Source organism: Panthera onca, chromosome B1 (assembly GCF_046562875.1).
Source record: "Panthera onca isolate mPanOnc1 chromosome B1, mPanOnc1 haplotype 2, whole genome shotgun sequence".
Classification (NCBI taxonomy): Eukaryota; Metazoa; Chordata; class Mammalia; order Carnivora; family Felidae; genus Panthera; species Panthera onca.
This window is the reverse complement of record NC_138342.1, coordinates 111,737,320-111,758,377: the sequence shown is the minus strand read 5'-3', so window position 1 is coordinate 111,758,377 and position 21,058 is coordinate 111,737,320. Positions and strand designations below refer to the sequence as shown.

Genomic DNA, 21,058 nt, shown 5'->3' with positions numbered 1-21,058 from the left:
TTCATCACTAAAAATATTAAAATTTCATTCCAAAAATATCATTATTTTTAAACTTTCATTTGTTTAATAATAACTGCTTGATTGAGGGAGATGTAAAACAAAAATAAACTTTGAGGTGAATATCTTTCTATAAGCCAGCGATATACACTGATCCTTCCTTTGTAAAGTAATGCTATTATAAATGTATATACAATTCAAAGTATAGATACTGAATTATGATACATATCAAATTTTCATAAGCTTAATTTCATATGTTAAAGATAACAAAATAATGATACTATGTAAATAAAAATATAAATAAATATATTACTGAACATATTACTCATTAAATGTACCATCTATGTAATGTGTCTTTGCTATCTTAAATTAACTGTCCACAAGATTTTAGACTTAAACTTATCTCATCAACTGTCACAAAGTCTTTGGTTTTGATCAAATATAGTCCTATAAACACTGTGTATAGACACTGTACTATCCCTTAAAATATTCAAGATTTATATATTTTTATTTTTTGTATTTTATTTTTATTATCATATTTTCATAACCACAGTAAATAATTCAATAAATTGATATATACCCATCACCCAAATTCAACAATTACCATGGTTTTGCCATACTTGCTTCATGTATTCCTTTTCTCTTTTTTCAAAATTATTAAAATAATTCTATCATGGGGTGCCTGGTTAAGTGTCCAACTTCAGCTCGGGTCATAATCTCACGGTTTGGAGTTCGAGCCCTGAGTTGGGCTCTGGGCTGACAGCTCAGAGCCTGGATCCTGCTTTGGATTCTGTGTCTGCCTCTTTCTTTGCCCCTCCCCTGTTGTGCTCTGTCTCTCTCTCAAAAATGAATAAACATAAAAAGTTTTAAAAATTATATCACAGAATGTAATTTCATGCCTACATAATTAAGGGTGCATTTTCTAGAAAATACAGATATTTGGTTATACGTTTTTTAAAAGGAAAACTAATTTTACTTTAAGTAGGATCTCAATTCAAATATTACTTGTTTTTAATGACACATACTTACCATATATCCTTTCATTATATATATGAGAACATGAGTAGGAAAAAAAAATGTCTGATATGAAATCGTAGTCAGGGAATAATTTTATTTACTCAACTAATCTACTAAAAGGAAAGGCGACACCAAAACCTGATTTATTTATCTAAGTTATCATACTATGTTTTTAGAATTTGAAATCCTTCAAAGTGTGTTCATTATTTGTTTCGAGTACGTTTCTTAACTGTTTTCAATCTCTTACGTAATCAAGTGCAATAGAAAGGATAAAATAGACCCTGTGACTGAATGTAGAAATAAAAGTAGAATATCTAGCATAATAATAGTAAATGATACTAATAGCATATTAGAAGTGGAAAATGTATCTTACATAATAAGTTTAAAATCTAGTATAGATTTCATAGAAAAAAAATCTTGATACTCAATTAATTGAAAGTAAAATTATTCATTTAAGGTTTTATTTTTTGCATATTCTTCTTTCCCTAGGCTTCCTTTATTGATATAACAGAGAACAAAGTGTATGCCTTTTAAAAAGCACCGGGTTTGAGGTGCCTGGGTGGCTCAGTCAGTTAAGCGTCTGACTTTGTCTCAGGTTGTGATCTCGCGGCTCGTGGGTTCGAGCCTCATGTTGGGTTCTATGCTGACAGCTCGGAGCCTGGACCCTACTTCAGATTCTGTGTCTCCCTCTCTGTCTGCCCCTTACTTATTTGCGTTGTCTGTCTGTCTGTCTCTCTCTCAAAAACAAATAAACATTAAAAAATTAAAAGAAAAAAGCCCAGGGTTTGAAGGGAATATAGATGAAAGGTAATATAAGCAAATAAAGTGTGACAATTATTTTTAAATTAAAAATAGAGGGAGCACTGGGACATGACTAGGTGGCTCAGTCGGTTAAGCATCTGACTTCGGTTCAGGTCATGATCTCTGGGTTTGTGAGTTCCAGCCCCTCATCAGGCTCTGTGCTGACAGCTCTGATCCTGGAGCCTGCTTTAGATTCTGTGTCTCCCTCTATCTCTCTCTCTGCCCCTCCCCTGCTCATGTTCTGTCTCTCTCTCTCAATAACAAATAAACATTAAAAAAAACATAGAGGGAGCACTGAAAGAACATAGCAAAACTATGTAAACTTTACCAGTAAGGAAGTGAATATAAGCTGAGCTAAGTAGGTTTATGCTGCATAAGGCAGGAGCTACAGTAGATGAGGATAAGGACATACAGTAGATAGGAGGCTAGATCATATAAAATGTCACAGTTAAAGGGATTTCAATTTTTGGCTGGGGCAATAGAAGCTCTTGATAGTTTTAAGCAGAGGATTGATGTGATGAGATTGGCAATTTTCAAGAAATAATTTGGGCAATATTAAAGCAAAAGATCAAAGAAGTTTGACCCTGAGGTAAGGAAATAAGATTGCGGTCTTTAGCTATAATCTAAGTGAAAATTGGATGGAAATCAAAGCTATTTACCCAGATAGGCTGAGTCAAAACTAATGACTAAGAAGGTGGTATGTTAAGGAGAGTGAAAAGCCCAAGATTGTGGCTTGGGAGTCTGGTTTGGGTAATGTGGAATGATATATACGCAATTATGTCCAGGTTGCGTGAGCAAGTTCTAGCCAATGAAATGTGACTAGAAGTCATGCAACCCATTTTCGTTCTTTCTTCTTAAATTTCTTAAGACATGGATTTTTTAATAGTTGTTATCATAGCCCATCTTAACTAATACCATGTTGTTAGAAGGAATGAGTGTTATTGTAGCAAAAAGTTAAAATATGAGGCATTGTATTACAGTCTGGATAGATGATGAGGAGACTTAAATAAAAAATCATAGAAGATTATGGGAGGTACTTTTCCATTCTTACCTCACAGAAGGAAGTGGTAGGTATCCAAAAACTGTTGTAATGGGTGCTTTCCCCCAGAAAACAAAAGCACAGTTTAGTCAAAGAACTTATTCCATTTGTAATACATAGAGCATTCAAACTATCAGTCCAGGAGCCTTCCATAATTATCAAAAGCCCAGTGTCTCCTAGGTGCTTCCTACTCTTGTCTTTATAAATGAGATTTTTGTGATTTTTTTTGCTCTTGTTCTCATTTACATAAGGAATCAGAGGTAGTATTCTGGAACAAATGGGGACACTTCAGAACCTGATGAAGGCTATCTTACATCATAGAAGTCCAAGAATTTGTGCCGGATATAGAATGGATAAACGTCTGGGCTGTGTTCCTTGGGGAGGAGACGATGTCGCTCCATGTGAGAAGTGAAGAATGAAGTGTCTAAATTCCATATAGTTAAATTGGACAGAAGATTTGTAATCCATTTGAAGTCTGGCACTCTAAAATATCCCATATAATTTTCTATATTTCTCTTCCTTTGTGCTCTGGACCTTGAGGGCCATATGCTTCAGATGGAGGAGTTTCCTGGTCCGTAAACACTTGAGACAGGTAAATAATAAAAATTTAATGTGAGACTTGGAGGGATATTTGTTACTAAGCACAGTTTAGTCTATTCTAAATAATATAAGGGATGTAAATTGAGGTATTTGAAGAGCAACAAGTTGGTAATGGTTAGGGGTGTGTAATATGATAACTTAAACTTGGAAAATGCCCGGTTTGAGAGGACTGTGAGACATGCGCATCAAGATGCCTTGTTAGTAAAATTGAACATAAGTCTAGAGAGATGAACTTTCACTGATGATAGAGAGTGTGGAATTATCAGTAAGTAAGTGGAAGCTACGCGGACATGTTGAAATAGCTGAGGTTGTAAAGTGGCTCTGGTTAGAGTGCAAAGGTAAAGAAACCCACAGCAGAATGCTGAAGAGGTTTAAGAATGAAGTTCTTGCTATTAATTTAAAAAGAAAATATTGAGTATGTGGCTGTAGACTATAAATGGGCTTATTCTAAATATAAAACAGAAGCAATCTAAGATCAGATTACTTTTAAAAAGTGACATCACTTATTGATTCATATTGAGCAGTTCCAAATATAAACTTTAAAGTATTCATATTGTTTTTCTATAGGAAGACATGAAGATAATTCAACACTAATTTGTTTACTATTTAGTCTCCTTTTAGATTCTTACTACTCTTAGATTCTTACTAGGGACACATCTATCACATTCATCTGTCGATATCAGTTTCTAATATTAGTCCAAGGAGCAGGTTGCAATGTTAAATAGAAAGGTCATAGCAAACATCATTGAAAAGGCAATGTTTAAGCAAAAACTTAAAAGCAATAAGGGATGAGGCATATAGACACCTGAGGGAAGAGACCCCAGGTAAAGGGAACAGCCAGTGCGAAAGCCTAAGAGAGCCATGTGCCTGGTTTGCTTGAAGAAGTGCAAGGAATCCAGTGAGGCCTGAGACATGGAGTATTGATGAGCTCATTGGAGTAACAGGGATCTTGGTATTTTGAGCATCACACTGCCTTTGACAATTCCTGTGAATGACATGGAGAGCCACTGTGGGTTCTAAGGAGAGAAATAACATAATCTGATCTTTATGTTGGAAGGATCACTATCGATACTGTGTTCATAACTGACTACAAGGGGGCCATTTTCAGAGAGAGACTCCAATTAGTATTGAATTTATTTGGAAGGTGGGTAGTGGTGATTCCAACTTTAGTGGAGATAGTGAGAAGTGGATTCTGGATATTGTCAAGCTTTTGTGTTTAAGCAACAAGAAGGATGGATTTTCCATCAAATGGGTTGAGAAACATGAGCAGGTATGACAGGGGCAGGGAGATGGAGATCAGCAATTTGTTTTGAGGCACGTTTACTGTGAAATGTCTATCAGATATCTGAAGTAGTGACAGCCCAACCAAGAGACTACAAATCATTAAGAGTTTAAAACAAAGAGAATTCGTGTAGAAATGATTGGTAAAAATAGCTTTTTAAAAAAGGCAATCAGAAAAAATAACAATAAAATAAAAAGGCAATCAGGAGATTGTGAGGCAACCCAGAATTTAACAGCAGCAACAAGAAGCTGTTACCATCTTTAGATGAAGGGACAAGGATAGGAAGCTGCAATACTGGAGCTGAGCAGAGGTGTTGTGGCGGGAACCTGTGTAAAAAATGCTCCTGTGTAAAAGGAGCCTGAGCCATGGAAGAAATGCAGTGGTTACCAGGGACAAGACTATGACAGAGAGGGATTGAGAGAATAGATTTTTCCTTTCCCCACTTTTCATTGAATGTCTCCATTGTTTGACCTCACCTGGAGGCCGGACTTCAGAAAATCCTGAGATACACAACCCACACTAGTCAGGGCCTCTGTGTTATGAACTGAGCAGGGTAAAGTGAGAAATGGATTTGAGGAAAAATAGACTCATTATGATCATGACATTCAAGCAGAAATGTAAAAGATGCAAGTGAATTTATGAGTATGGAATTCAAGATGGAGATAAGGCGTGGAAACATAAATTTGGGAGTCATTAGCATTTAAATTGCACATAAAGCCATGAGATTGAGTGAGAGCACCAAGGAAACAAGTGCAAAGAAAGACGAGGGGGAAAAAATTCAAGTACTGAGGAATGGAGCATTCCAACATTAAGAGTTCTAGGGAAAAGTGGGGAAACCAGTGAAAGAGACCAAGAGAGGAAAAAAGGACTAGAGAAATAGTAAGAAACCCAGGAGGCAAGTGAAGGAGAATGTGATGATAAGCTGTATCAAATGCTGCCAATAAAGATCAAGTAAGAGAGAAAAAGAGAGAAAGCCATTGAGAGTGGAGTAGAAGCTTAGTTAGAGTGCAGGAGATTTAAGAAAGCATGAAATGAGCAAATATGGAGACAGTGAGTATAATTTGAGAAGTTTTAATAAAGAAGGGATTAAGTTCCCTGGTGGTATCTGGTAGGAGAAATGTGACAGTCAAGGGTTTTTAGCTGTTTATTTGTTTGTGATTTCTAAGAAGGAAGAAATAATATTTGTTTCATTGTGAAATGACCCAGTGAGGAGGAAAAGTTTGATTACATAAAGGATAGGGAAGCATTCCTTGAAAGAGGTGTGCTTGTGCTCACAGAGAGTTCATGAGTAAGCAAAGGGGATGACCTCAGGTAGGAGCATGGATATTTCCTTTCTGGCAATGGCTCTCAACAGGGGGCAATTCTCTCCCAGGGGTGGGGGCAAAGAGGGGAGAATTTGGCAATGTTTGGAGAGAGTTTTAGCTGTCACAACTCAAAAAAGAGAGGCCAAAAATGCTACTATATATCTTACAGTGCACAGGACAGCTCCCACCTTCCATCCCCAACAAAGCATTGTTTGGCTCATTATGTCAATAGAAACTGTGTTAAGAAACAGTCCTATGGTAATATGCTCGGTAAGTAGTATGTAAGTTCAGATACTAGTATTTATATGAAAGAAAGAAAGTGATGCATTATGGAAGAATAGTGGGCTTCTTCGGCAACATTAAGGACACACTTGATTTTCAAGGTCATAGTTTTAAAGAAATAACAGTCCGCATGATTTAGTTGTATGTTTTCTCCAACTGCAATCAGGCACATGAAAGCAATTCCAGAATTTGTGGAGATGTGCATGAAATCAAGGCTGTAGTTTTATAAAGTGAGTCATGGTTAGTAGATATAAATTTATTTGATGCCCAAGGAGAGAACAAAATATTTGAAAGGCTGAATGTGTGAAATAATGAGGCATATTTACAAAACAGCAAATAATCTTTTGTAGAGATGATCATTTAATGCATATGAGAGAAGAAATGAGAACTGTGAGTTAAATTTGTGCTTATGAAATGGGCAGGAGTAAGTGATGTTGAATCTAGGCTCAATGATAAAATTATTATTTCAGAATACTCAGAATTGCACTACAGCAAAGAAAAGATTGAAGAGGTTAAGTCTAAAAACAAGGAAGCTGATTTTTAAATTAATGCATTATTCAAGTGTGAATTTATGAAAGCCTTACCTGTTAACAATGACAATAAGAATATAGACAAGGACAGGGATTGAGGAGTAACATTGGGTGGAATCAATTGGGGTTTGAGCTTCATTATATCTCATGTTTAATAAGTAGTATGTGATTTCTAGTCACTATATGTAAGAAATCCACATGTTAGACATAGGAACAGAAATAAAATATACAACCTTCAACATTTTGCTAGACCATGGGGGAGAGTTCTGTACAGAAAACAGAGATTCAAAAGTGGCAAGGAAATGGTGACACCTCTTGATCAATCCTCTTCCTCGATGGGGACTGGTGTGGGAGTGATGCTCCTGGGAAACAAAGGTAGGTGATTGGTCTAATCTGTTAGTAAAGATACTAATGTAGAACTTCTGGAAAATAAACTAAATAGTTTTTGGTAGCAGGAGAGTCTCTACCTATAAAGTGTTTTTAGAAGACTGTACAGAGTTGTCTAGGATTGCTTATATTAACTAAACCAGGAATCGAAAAATTTACTGTCATAATTCCCAGGAAAGTGTCAAGTAAACTAGGCCACTGTCTAAGCATAAAAGGAGATATTTTGTAATTTGCAAAGTACCTCTGTGTAAATAAGACACTTGAACATTTTACTTAGAAACTAAATCTAGAAACTTGCAGCAGAACACATTAAATGACCAAGAAAGGACCTGAGCTCTATACCAGGGGACTGGATCTTTTCCTACTTCCTTAAGTTCTCATTGTTTTATCCTTGAAATTATTGGTAAAGCTTTATACTGAGCAAGATCTCTGATTTGTGAGCCTTCTTCGATGATCTAGTACTTTGTGTGAGCTCAGACTGGCACTGAGGACAGGATTGTCTCTCAGATCCCCAAATTATAATCTTTTTTTTTATGCTAAAGGAGGAAATGAAAAAAAAATACAATAAAGTTTTGATTCCAGAATGGTCGGCTACCCAACGTTAGTGTGAGTGGTGAACACATTGAGACATATTAAGGTGGGTAAGTCTTAGCACTGAAAAGTGGAGGAAACAGACTAGGATCTGGTAACAAGGAACAGAGTACAGGGACAAAGGGCAGTTAGAAAATTCTATTAACTGGCATTACTAGCCCATCCGTAAAAGTCCAACATTTAAGAGTGGAGGGGATGGTAGTGAGAGAAAAGTCTGTAAAACTGGATTTTTCTTTACTGAAAGGCCTTATTTTCTGTGGCTTCTTGGAGAAATCTTATGCCTTCTTGGAAATGACTCAAGGCATAGATTACTCAAGAAACAATTCATGTAATAGGAGGCCGTGATCAGGTAATGACTGAATATTGAGGACATTTTATTAAAGAACTGCACATTCATTCAACAGAATATTGGTGTATTGTTACTGGCATGGATTCTTCAAACTCACGATCAGGGGATGTGTTAGAATTCTATTATTATCACATAGAAGGGATTGTTCAGGTGAATCAGTAATCATTAAGAGGTCAAAAACTTTTGAAAAAAACTTTTCCAGATATTATAACAGCCCATCTGCTGCCATAGTTAAGGCAGGGTTTGGCAGGCCTATGCTGAAAAGGTTAAGACCCCCTCCCTAAATCCCCCAGGGGGCACTCCTTTTCATGTGAGAAGAATGTTACAAGTCGAGGGACCTTAGATAGGCTTTCTATTATCCAGAGATAATGCCTTATTTAATGCTATTGACATAGATGATGAAAGGTTCAGTGAGAGGGGCCAGGTGACACTCTATCTTAGGAGCCTTATGAAACCATGGAAGCCCCCCCTCAACCCTACCTCTCCCCCCCTAAAAAAAAAAAACGTTCAGAAGGCAGTGACAGACTTAAGTTTAGCTGCTACACATGGGATTATATGAAGGAAAAACTGTTATAAGCACAGTGGGAAGGAATTAAAAATAAGAGGAAGAAATAAAAACCAGCTCACTTGAAAGGATTTCCTTTTGAAAAAAAAAAAGTAAATAAGTTTACAAAGAAGTGAACTTTAATAGGTTTCCCAATAAGGAACTGATAGTGCATTATCGACTTTTGAATGAGGTGGGAGGAATGCTATAGGCCCACATCCATCCCTAGGGTATAATTGAACAGGGTGCTAGATTTACCTCCTAGTTAAAACTAGAAGGAATTTGAAAAAGACCGAATGAAGAGTTAAAATCTGTTCACTCAACCCTCCTGTCGGGCATCTAAGACCACATGTCATAATTTGAGCCAAGTTGCCTGGGATGGTATACAAATTATTTGGGGATTGTTAGAATAGAATAGAATAGAATAGAATAGAATAGAATAGAATAGAATGGAATGGAATGGAATGGAATGGAATGGAATGGAATGGAATAGAATAGAATAGGGGCAAAAACCACAGTAACCCTTGTGGAAGATAAGGATGATACTCATGTCTAAGGTGAAACCTGGATTGTATGGAAAGGACGAGGGTGGCGGGGGGGGGGGGGCGCCTGGGTGGCTCAGTCGGTTGAGCTTCCGACTTTGGCCCAGGTCATGATCTCCCGGTCCGTGGGTTCGAGCCCCGCACCAGGCTCTGTGCTGACAGCTCGGAGCCCGGAGCCTGTTTCAGATTCTGTGTCTCCCTCTCTCTCTGACCCTCCCCTGTTCATGCTCTTTCTCTCTCTGTCTCAAAAAATAAATAAACATTAAAAAAAATTAAAAAAAAAAAAAAAAGAACCAGGGGGAGGAAAACTAGATGAGTTACAAATTGAAATGTGAGATTGCAGAGACTGTTGTGTGCGTACACTGCCTTTACAAGAACACAAAATTAGAATTGATATTATATGTGAACTGAGCATTGTCATCTTTGCCCTTTTCACAGAGCATAGTAACTAAGGCTAGCCTTCATCAAGTTTTAATTAGCCATGATAAATGGGTTTCTTTGGAATTGCCCAAACTCTCCTCAGTGGTAAACATTAAGCAATGCAACCTTCCAGGGGGCAATAAGAGACTATTGTTCTAATTAGGTAAACCGTTGAGAAGGAAGCCTTTCTTCTATTCATTCCCTTTTAGTAGTTCTGACTGGTCAATAAGTAAGGGAGACAGTTCCTGGGCATTAACAGGAGGCTATTAAGGTGTTTCATTTGCATGCTGCAGCTACCTAAAATGATGAAAATTAGGTTGGAAATAAAGTAGGCTAAAAGGGATAGATACATCATCAGGACTGGCTACATTATTCATGGGCTGAGTGTGAAATGAAAATACAGGGGCCATTACTCAAAAGTTGTTAAAGATTTCAGGACAGCACCAATCGAGTGTTAAACCAATCTCAGCGCCCTCCTAACCACAGGTTTCTCCGTATGTGACTCTACAGGTTGTATAACCATGAAGCTGGCATTATAGACCTGGCTGATGTCTTCTCTCATATCCCGATTTTGGATTTCAGTTAGTCACCATTGAAATCTTGTGGAATGAAAACACATTCATGCTTACTATGTTATCATAGATTTGCTTTAACTGAATAACGCATTGCTGTAATCTAGTAAAGTAGGATTGATAACTAATAGCAAGAACGTCCATACCCTACATTGATGCTATCATGCTCAATTCTTCTCAGAGGAAGAAGTGGGAGAAGAGTGAAGGATGATAGTCATCCATACTACAAAGAGAAGCTGACTAATAAATCCAACTAAAACTCAAGGCACAGCTCAACGTGTAAAATTCCTGGTAATTATTACGGAGCAACCAGGAACATTCTTTAACTATAAGAAGCAATTTGTGTCTGACAGAACCTGCTATTAAGCAATAAACTCAGATGCTGGCAAGACTATTCCTCACCTTGGAATCTTGTTTATCCCTATTTACAAAGTCACTAGAAATAATTCTCAATGTGAAAACAACACTGTATTAGTTTCCTAGGGATGCTGTAACAAATTACCACAAATTGGTAGCTTAAAACAATAGAAATGTACTCTCTTACAGTTCTGGAGGCTAGAAATCTGAAATGAAGATGTTGGCAGGGACATATCCCTCTGTAAGCTTTAGAAAAGCATACTTCCTTGCTTCCTCCTAGATTCTGGTACTCCCAGCAATCCTTGCTGTTCCTTACCTTAAAGACACATGGCTCCAATCTCTGCTTCCACTTTCACATCACACTCTTTTGTGTGTCCTCTTCTCTTTCTTAAGGACATCAGGAGTTATTGGATGTAGTACCCTCCCTAATCTAATATAACCTCCTTTTAAGTAACTACATCTGCAAAAATCCTATTTCCAAATAAGGTCACATTCTAAGGTTCTGAGCAGGCATAAATTCTAGTGGAACACTATTTAACCCACTACAGGTACTGAGGAAAAACAAGGATTGAAAGTAGTCTAATAGGTGATAGCACAGACAGTAACATTAGGTCCTTATGATCCAAGGCAATTGATCAGATATTAGAAAATACTCAAACTAGAGCACTTTTGAAGAAATTAAACAGGGCCACTACATCAAAATCCACAGGATTTTGGCTCAAAATTTGCCTCTGGCACCTGTTTATTATGATCCATTTCAAAGGCACATGCATTCATGCAAGATGAAGCAGCCAATGTCAGTAAGCAGGACAGAATATGTAATTAATGTGACCCCCAGTGAAAAATGTAAATGCAAGGCCTCCTGCTGAAAAATTCTTAATTGTTGATTTAGTTAAGTCACTGTGCCCTGAGATTATTGAGAAGTAAGTCACAAAATCCACTGGATCATGAGCTAGTAATGTGGGAATGAGGGAGAATACCGCAACATATCTTTCCCACCTCTAAAACCTTCTTTTGTTTTGCTTCTAAGGGTGGTCCCAAATCCAAATTTAAATTTGTGTATACTAGAGGAAGGTTATATCAGTGACCAAGGCATGATATCCATGACAGTTGAATTTAACAGGCAGTGTTGCACAAGGTAATTTATGGAGGGTCTCTACTTCCTCCCATGTAGCCAATCAGGGCTTCAGGTGAATGCAGCCTCACAAACAAGCAGAGAAAACATCGTCTGATGTCTGTTAAACCCTAAAACATTTGTTTGCGTGTGCTACCAAGGCTCTTATTATTGGCTGTATGTATAAATATTATGTGTTGGAGTTACAAAACCTGATAGTGGGAGGAAGTGTTTGAGAATAGGGTGAAATTATAGCAGATGGAAAAGATGTTTATAAGTAGATTACATTACCACAGAGGGACGCCACCACAGTATTTCCACGCAGGCAGCTCAGAGAGAGGGTATATTTAACTATCTTTTGCTATTCTCCTCCAATGGCCAATGTTGGTAGAAATCTTATGGCCTGTTTTCTGCAGAAAAAGGAAATTGGACTCCTACTGATTTGAATGTTCTACTTGTAAAATTTGGATAAAATAAATCACAAAGTGCTCTCTGATGGCACAGTTTATGGGTGGGTGAGTACAGTTATCATTTAATTCCAAGGCTTTGTTTGCCATTCTAGGATTTTTTTCCAGAAAATACTATCTATCCTATGAATTGCATAGAGCAGAAGATGCTGTATAGCAGAGATTCTGTACCCCCTGTGGCCATAAATCAAGACAATACATTGTTAAGACAGCTCTCTGTGTATGACAGAAAGCAGATAGTGGTAGCCTACTTGGTATATCACAGCTTGATCTCATCTGTTCCTTTAAACATATGAAATTAATTTAAATAATGCAAAAATGGGACCCAGAAAGCCTCAGGGAATGTGCTTTTGGGTGTGATTTGTTGGTCTGAAATTACAAATAACTCCTAGCCAGAGGTACGCAGAGAAATTTATGGGAAGCCTCATGACACAACTATATTGCATTTGGTGGTAGAATAAACGTGATTGGGAATCTCATGACTCACAATATTTTTAGGTGCCGACAAAACTTTAAACATTTAATTAACATGTAATCCCAACAACATATGTGGCAGATTAATCAGCACTGGTCTCCCTGCGCCAGGCATTTTGCAAGAATTACAAGAGTTGTTCATATATCCCTGAAATATTATTCCAGTAGCCCCATCATTATGATGGAAAAAAAAAAAAACAAAACAAACTTGGTGCTTCAAATAATGACACTAGAAGGAGTTTGTTTATAGAGGACTAGCTGCTGGAGGAAATCAGCTTGGGTAGAAGACAAAACTCTAATTGAATGCACTGAATGAATAATGACTCTTCCATACTCATTAACAAGGCTGGAAGTAAGCTTGCACCTTGACTGGGGACAGACTATTGGATATTCTAATCACTATGAAATACACTGTCTTTAAATTTCAATGGAAGGAGTTCACAAAGAGCTAAGAAGACTTAAAGAAGTAAGAAACCAAGCTAAAGAAGTAAAATCATGGAAGAACTGCTTAGTGTAATGTTGTAACTAAACATTGTGAACTTTACCATTGCTCTCTAATAGCCCAGGTCATATTAATAGAAAAGAGTTTGTCTTCTGTGCTATGGAATTTGTGGAACTGGATGGATAAGGAATAATTCTCTGATATCCATGGGATGTGGATGAGGAATTTAACCAGTAAACCTGTGTCTATAAAAACCTGGGATATATCCAAGATATGTTCATGTCTATGAATCATATAATATACAGAGTTTAGTGCGTATGGACTTTTAATAACCAGTTTAATCACTGGAAATATATGATATGTAAGAAAAAGTTACTTTTGCTGGAAGGAATATCATTTTCACTTATGTAAGGTGTGTCAAGTATTACCAAAATATTTTTGTCACAGCTAAATAATGGCTTAAAATTTCATTGACAGAATTAAACTCATATTTGTTTATGGGATGATTCCCAAATGAGGATATATTGTGGGAGCTGATATGAAGACCCCCAATTAAAGTGAAATCAATAAAAACTATTTTTCCAGATAAAAATTGATCTAAGAAAACTATGTATTTAATTAAATACTCCCACAGGCACACAGAAAACAATTCAAATAATTGAGGTTAATGGAGGAAAAAAAAGAACAATTGAGTTATAAATGGACTTCAAAAGACCTGTAAAAAGAGATGTTAGCAAATAACATATTGTGTAGAAGGAATTCTTACTCTCTATTGGAGGGTTCAAATCAAAGCCAGAGTATTAGGCTGCTTAAGCAAAATATTGCAGAAAATCTTATAAGACAAATAATGAAAATATATCAGAGATATTTGACCCCAAGATGCTGACCCAAGTCAGAGGGTGGATTAAAAAGGCAAAGAACTAGCACATCCCCCACCCACCACCATCCATCAACCTTCAGTTTATTCTCTATTATTATGAGTCTCCTAATGGCTTGTTTCCCACTCTCATTTTCCCCCCTTTCTCATATGTTCATCTGTTAGGTGGGTGAGAGGTATTAAGGATTATTGATATGATGAGCACTGGGTGTTGTATGTAAGTGATGAATCACTGAATTCTACTCCTGAAAATAAATACATAAATAAATAAATAAACAAATAAACAAATAAATAAAACTAAAGGGACCAACAGCTAATCTGTGATTCTCTACTATTACTAAGGAGAGGCCCTCCCAGGACACAAAGAAAACATGTGACCCGGTGCAATTGTGTAAACATACTAATAACAGAGCTTCTGGCAATCAATCCAAATGTTTTTCTGCCAGAAGAGTGAGTATCAATAGAAATTCTTTTAGTAGAATGTGACCCAGGTGTTTAGGATTGCTTATAGTTAGCAAAGCAGGGATCCATGTATTTACGGGAGATGACACCCTGGAAAACGCTACATATGCCACGTAACTCTCTGGTAAAAGAATACAAATACTGTACGTAATATTTGTAAATATACGTAAATATAATATTTAAAATATGTAAAATACTCTCCATGTAAGTGAAGTGTCCACACACCTCCCTAAAAATCCCTTCACTCTGCCTGGGCAAAGGAATGTCTGATGAAAGAGGCAAGGGCTTGGGAATCAGAATAAGATATCTGAACCAATCCTTGTTTTGCCAGTGCCGAATGATTACCCGAATTCTGAAAATTTCTAGTAAAGCTTGATATTCCATAAGATCTTAGATTCTTGCAAGTCTAACTTCACAATTCTATCATTTTGTGCTATCTCAAGGAATCATGTCAATGTAAAAGAATGAGTCCAGAAACCTCAAAGTTTCCAATATTTAGGAGTCAGAGTAGATAAGAAAGAGAACCTATATGACTTACAAATGTATGAGAAGAACTAGGCAATAAAAGTGTACAATTAAAAGAAGGACATAATTTCATGAAGTGAGCTAGAGCAAGTCAGGTAAAAAAAAAAACAATAAATCAACAGTATCTTTCAGTAGTCAAGATAGAGTATGGGAGGCTAGAAGAGTGCTATCTGTGTTGTAATACTCAACTCTACCTCTGCAGTGCTCAAGCCGCCAGAGGCACTATGTAAACAGGTGAGTGTGGCTGTGTTCCAGTAAAAACTCATTTACAAAAACAGGTGGCAACCAGCATTTGGCCCATTGGCTGCAGTTTGCCTATCCCCAGCTTAATAAACCCAACTCTGGTCATAAGAATGATTTCACTTTAGTTTTAAACTTTCCCATATGCTCAAGAAAGAGAAGTAAAACTAGAAGTTCTAAGAGAGGAAAATATAAGAAATGCAAAGAAATAGTAATGGCAGTATAAGAAGATGTATTTATGAACATGGGAGAAAAGATTTTCTTGTGTCATTTCTTTCTATGATATGGGAAGGAAAAAGCCAAGAACTGATACAAATTAGAGTCAGCACCTTTAAAATGAGGGGAATCTGGGGCGCCTGGGTGGCCCAGTCCATTAAGCGTCGGACTTCAGCTCAGGTCATGATCTCACAGTTCATGAGTTCGAGCCCCACGTCTGGGTCTGTGCTGACAGCTCAGAGCCCAGAGCCTGCTTTGGATTCCGTGTCTACCTCTCTCTTTCTGCCCCTCGCCCACTCTCGCTCACTCTCTTTTTCTCTCAAACATAAATAGAACATTTTTTTAAATGAGGGGAATAATATTACTGTGGAAAACAGAAGACAAAGTCCATCTGCTAAGAATCAAGTGTAGGCTGGGTAATTTAAAAAGTTGGTGAATGTTGGAGTATCTATTGTGCAAAAATAAATGAGAAAAACAATTGATCAGAAAGTCAAATAATTTAAAGTGATAATATGGAAAAATAATCCAGACACAGAGTTTGTGTCATTCACTAAAGTGTCTAACCCAAGAGAGTAAACTATGCCTCCTGAAAAAAAAAGCCACCATTTGAACTTCACTGTTCAGACTCAGTGTTATTTTTAGGAAATTCTACGAAGTTTCTAAGTGCTTTTTTCTAAGAAGGTTCAGGAGTGTATGCAAATGTAACATGAAATAATTAAATAGCAGAATAGAATACATTAGCAGAGACTTGCATTTTTTGATCTTATAATAAACACTATCAAAACAAATAATTTGTTTTAATTTAGTTTAATAAGATAACATACATATATTAATTTTAACCTATGACCAAATCCAAAGTCATGTGAAAAGTAAATATTTCTTTAAGCTTTTTTTTTTTTTAAAACTAAGCAGATGTAGAGAGGTTCCGGAAGATGGCGGCGTAGGAGGACGCGGGGCTCACAATGCGTCCTGCCGATCACTTAGATTCCACCTACACCTGCCTAAAGAACCCAGAAAACCGCCAGAGGATTAGCAGAAGGGAGTCTCCGGAGTCAAGCGCAGACTAGAGGCCCACGGAAGAGGGTAGGAAGGGCGGCGAGGCGGTGCGCGCTCCACGGACTGGCGGGAGGGAGCCGGGGCGGAGGGGCGGCTCGCCGGCCAAGCAGAGCCCCCGAGTCTGGCTGGCAAAAGCGGAGGGGCCTGACGGACTGTGTTCCGACAGCAAGCGCGACTTAGCGTCTGGGAGGTCATAAGTTAACAGCTCTGCTCGGAAAGCAGGAAGGCTGGAGGACAAAGGGAGGGAGAGCTGCTGAGCCCCCGGACGGCAGAGCTCAGCTTGGCGGGGAACAAAGGCGCCAGCGCCATCTCCCCCGCCCATCCCCCAGCCAAAATCCCAAAGGGAACCAGTTCCTGCCAGGGAACTTGCTCGCTCCGCGCAAACGCCCAACTCTGTGCTTCTGCGGAGCCAAACCTCCGGCAGCGGATCTGACTCCCTCCCGCTGCCACAGGGCTCCTCCTGAAGTGGATCACCTAAGGAGAAGCGAGCTAAGCCTGCCCCTCCACCCCCCGTGCACCTTGCCTACCTACCCCAGCTAATACGCCAGATCCCCAGCAACACAAGCCTGGCAGTGTGCAAGTAGCCCAGACGGGACACGCCACCCCACAGTGAATCCCGCCCCTAGGAGAGGGGAAGAGAAGGTACACACCAGTCTGACTGTGGCCCCAGCAGTGGGCTGGGGGCAGACATCGGGTCGGACTGCGGCCCCGCCCACTAACTCCAGTTATACACCACAGCACAGGGGAAGTGCACTGCAGGTCCTCACCACGCAAGGGACTCTCCAGAATGACCAAACGGAAGAATTCCCCTCAGAAGAATCTCCAGGAAATAACAACAGCTAATGAACTGATCAAAAAGGATTTAAATAATATAACAGAAAGTGAATTTAGAATAATAGTCATAAAATTAATCGCTGGGCTTGAAAACAGTATACAGGACAGCAGAGAATCTCTTGCCACAAAGATCGAGGGACTAAGGAACAGTCACGAGGAGTTGAAAAACGCTTTAAACGAAATGCAAAACAAAATGGAATCCACGATGGCTCGGCTTGAAGAGGCAGAGGAGAGAATAGGTGAACTAGAAGATAAAGTTATGGAGAAAGAGGAAGCTGAAAGAAAGAGAGATAAAAAAATCCAGGAGTATGAGGGGAAAATTAGAGAACTAAGTGATACACTAAAAGAAAATAATATACGCATAATTGGTATCCCAGAGGAGGAAGAGAGAGGGAAGGGTGCTGAAGGGGTACTTGAACAAATTATAGCTGAGAACTTCCCTGAACTGGGGAAGGAAAAAGGCATTGAAATCCAAGAGGCACAGAGAACTCCCTTCAGACGTAACTTGAATCGATCTTCTGCACGACATATCATAGTGAAACTGGCAAAATACAAGGATAAAGAGAAAATTCTGAAAGCAGCAAGGGATAAACGTGCCCTCACATATAAAGGGAGACCTATAAGACTCGTGACTGATCTCTCCTTTGAAACTTGGCAGGCCAGAAAGGCTTGGCACGATATCTACAGTGTGCTAAACAGAAAAAATATGCAGCCGAGAATCCTTTATCCAGCAAGTCTGTCATTTAGAATAGAAGGAGAGATAAAGGTCTTCCCAAACAAACAAAAACTGAAGGAATTTGTCACCACGAAACCAGCCCTACAAGAGATCCTAAGGGGGATCCTCTGAGACAAAGTACCAGAGACATCACTACAAGCATAAAACATACAGACATCACAATGACCCTAAACCCATATCTTTCTATAATAACACTGAATGTAAATGGATTAAATGCGCCAACTAAAAGACATAGGGTATCAGAATGGATAAAAAAACAAGACCCATCTATTTGCTGTCTACAAGAGACTCGTTTTAGATCTGAGGACACCTTTAGATTGAGAGTGAGGGGATGGAGAACTATTTATCATGCTCCTGGAAGCCAAAAGAAAGCTGGAGTAGCCATACTTATATCAGACAAACTAGACTTTAAATTAAAGGCTGTAACAAGAGATGAAGAAGGGCATTATATAATAATCACAGGGTCTATCCACCAGGAAGAGCTAACTATTATAAATGTCTATGCGCCAAATACCCGAGCCCCCAGATATATAAAACAATTACTCAAAAACATAAGCAACCTTATTGATAAGAATGTGGTCATTGCAGGGGACTTTAACACCCCACTTACAGAAATGGATAGATCATCTAGACACACAGTCAATAAAGAAACAAGGGCCCTGAATGATACATTGGATCAGATGGACTTGACAGATATATTTAGAACTCTGCATCCCAAAGCAACAGAATATACTTTCTTCTCGAGTGCACATGGAACATTCTCCAAGATAGATCATATACTGGGTCACAAAACAGCCCTTCATAAGTTTACAAGAATTGAAATTATACCATGCATACTTTCAGACCACAATGCTATGAAGCTTGAAATCAACCACAGGAAGAAGTCTGGAAAACCTCCAAAAGCATGGAGGTTAAAGAACACCCTACTAACGAATGAGTGGGTCAACCAGGCAATTAGAGAAGAAATTAAAACATATATGGAAACAAACGAAAATGAAAATACAACAATCCAAACGCTTTGGGATGCAGCGAAGGCAGTCCTGAGAGGAAAATACATTGCAATCCAGGCCTATCTCAAGAAACAAGAAAAATCCCAAATACAAAATCTAACAGCACACCTAAAGGAAATCGAAGCAGAACAGCAAAGGCAGCCTAAACCCAGCAGAAGAAGAGAAATAATAAAGATCAGAGCAGAAATAAACAATATAGAATCTAAAAAAACTGTAGAGCAGATCAACGAAACCAAGAGTTGGTTTTTTGAAAAAATAAACAAAATTGACAAACCTCTAGCCAGGCTTCTCAAAAAGAAAAGGGAGATGACCCAAATAGATAAAATCATGAATGAAAATGGAATGATTACAACCAATCCCTCAGAGATACAAACAATTATCAGGGAATACTATGAAAAATTATATGCCAGCAAATTGGACAACCTGGAAGAAATGGACAAATTTCTAAACACCCACACTCTTCCAAAACTCAATCAGGAGGAAATAGAAAGCTTGAACAGACCCATAACCAGCGAAGAAATTGAATCGGTTATCAAAAATCTCCCAACAAATAAGAGTCCAGGACCAGATGGCTTCCCAGGGGAGTTCTACCAGACATTTAAAGCAGAGATAATACCTATCCTTCTCAAGCTATTCCAAGAAATAGAAAGGGAAGGAAAACTTCCAGACTCATTCTATGAAGCCAGTATTACTTTGATTCCTAAACCAGACAGAGACCCAGTAAAAAAAGAGAACTACAGGCCAATATCCCTGATGAATATGGATGCAAAAATTCTTAATAAGATACTAGCAAATCGAATTCAACAGCATATAAAAAGAATTATCCACCATGATCAAGTGGGATTCATTCCTGGGATGCAGGGCTGGTTCAACATTCGCAAATCGATCAACGTGATACATCACATTAACAAAAAAAAAGAGAAGAACCATATGATCCTGTCAATCGATGCAGAAAAGGCCTTTGACAAAATCCAGCACCCTTTCTTAATAAAAACCCTTGAGAAAGTCGGGATAGAAGGAACATACTTAAAGATCATAAAGGCCATTTATGAAAAGCCCACAGCTAACATCATCCTCAACGGGGAAAAACTGAGAGCTTTTTCCCTGAGATCAGGAACACGACAGGGATGCCCACTGTCACCGCTGCTGTTTAACATAGTGCTGGAAGTTCTAGCCTCAGCAATCAGACAACAAAAGGAAATCAAAGGCATCAAAATTGGCAAAGATGAAGTCAAGCTTTCGCTTTTTGCAGATGACATGATATTATACATGGAAAATCCGATAGACTCCACCAAAAGTCTGCTAGAACTGATACATGAATTCAGCAAAGTTGCAGGATACAAAATCAATGTGCAGAAATCAGTTGCATTCTTATACACTAACAATGAAGCAACAGAAAGACAAATGAAGAAACTGATCCCATTCACAATTGCACCAAGAAGCATAAAATACCTAGGAATAAATCTAACCAAAGATGTAAAAGATCTGTATGCTGAAAACTATAGAAAGCTTATGCAGGTAATTGAAGAAGATATAAAGAAATGGAAAGACATTCCCTGCTCATGGATTGGAAGAATAAATATTGTCAAAATGTCAATGCTACCCAAAGCTATCTACACATTCAATGCAATCCCAATCAAAATTGCACCAGCATTCTTCTCGAAACTAGAACAAGCAATCCTAAAATTCATATGGAACCACAAAAGTCCCCGAATAGCCAAAGTAATTTTGAAGAAGAAGACCAAAGCAGGAGGCATCACAATACCAGACTTTAGCCTCTACTACAAAGCTGTCATCATCAAGACAGCATGGTATTGGCATAAAAACAGACACATAGACCAATGGAATAGAATAGAAACCCCAGAACTAGACCCACAAACGTATGGCCAACTCATCTTTGACAAAGCAGGAAAGAACATCCAATGGAAAAAAGACAGTCTCTTTAACAAATGGTGCTGGGAGAACTGGACAGCAACATGCAGAAGGTTGAA

General features: G+C 38.3%; 1 long non-coding RNA gene across 1 annotated transcript; it reads left to right on the top strand.

Moving 5' to 3' along the window:
* The first annotated feature begins 3,220 nt into the window (after positions 1-3,220).
* Positions 3,221-10,588, top strand: LOC132693264 (uncharacterized). The gene is made up of 3 exons (XR_009616690.2): positions 3,221-3,446; positions 7,103-7,227; positions 10,196-10,588. It is a non-coding gene; the product is annotated as an uncharacterized LOC132693264 (long non-coding RNA).
* Positions 10,589-21,058: the final 10,470 nt, after the last annotated feature.